This window comes from Penaeus monodon, chromosome 19 (assembly GCF_015228065.2).
Source record: "Penaeus monodon isolate SGIC_2016 chromosome 19, NSTDA_Pmon_1, whole genome shotgun sequence".
NCBI lineage: Eukaryota > Metazoa > Arthropoda > Malacostraca > Decapoda > Penaeidae > Penaeus > Penaeus monodon.
Window position 1 is genome coordinate 19,648,338 of NC_051404.1, and position 768 is coordinate 19,649,105.

Here is a 768-nt window from a genome sequence, read left to right on the forward strand (position 1 = left end):
AGCAAAACAGCAAGCAAAGACAAGTTGATATTTCTGTTCTTTCCCCACACCAGCAATACCAACCTGGGAAAAGAAGCAGTAGATCCCCGCTGGGCTGCTGCGCTGCTCGGCCCACTCGGGGTTTCGTGTCCTTCTGAGCCACTCCTGCTGCCCGTGCTTTCAGATGTGCTTGCAGCATTGTCTGTTGTGGTACTTGCAGTGGTATTTGAAGCACCTGTGGTAGGTGTGTTTTGCCTGCCTCCCCCTGAACCTGTTGGTCTCATGTCGGGGATAAGGGGGAAACTGCTTATAATTATGATAAATTTATATGCATTATAAATAAAATAACGGGAAACAATATTTTGGATATGGCATGACTAAATTTCTGCATGCAAAAACAATTTTGCTGCTAATGAGCCAGTCCACTATCTATTAGCAGAACAATGTAATGCAATACAGCCCCTATCTGGCTATTCAAAACAATTGTTTTGATAACATTTACTTCAAATATTTTATACTACAACATTTGCAACTACCTTTAAAAACAAATACAACTGACAAAATGATAAAAACAAATTTCCTCAAAAATTAGACACAAAATGCAACTATGCTACTACTGATGCACATATGACCTATATAATACTAATTAGTATAAGCATAGTTAAATTGCAAGGACCAGAAAATCAAACATATTATATGAAATACCAAAGGCATATTAGTCCAGGAAGTTAAATGCTCATACATTAGACTATCTACATGCTGCACGTACAGAAACACACATACACCTAC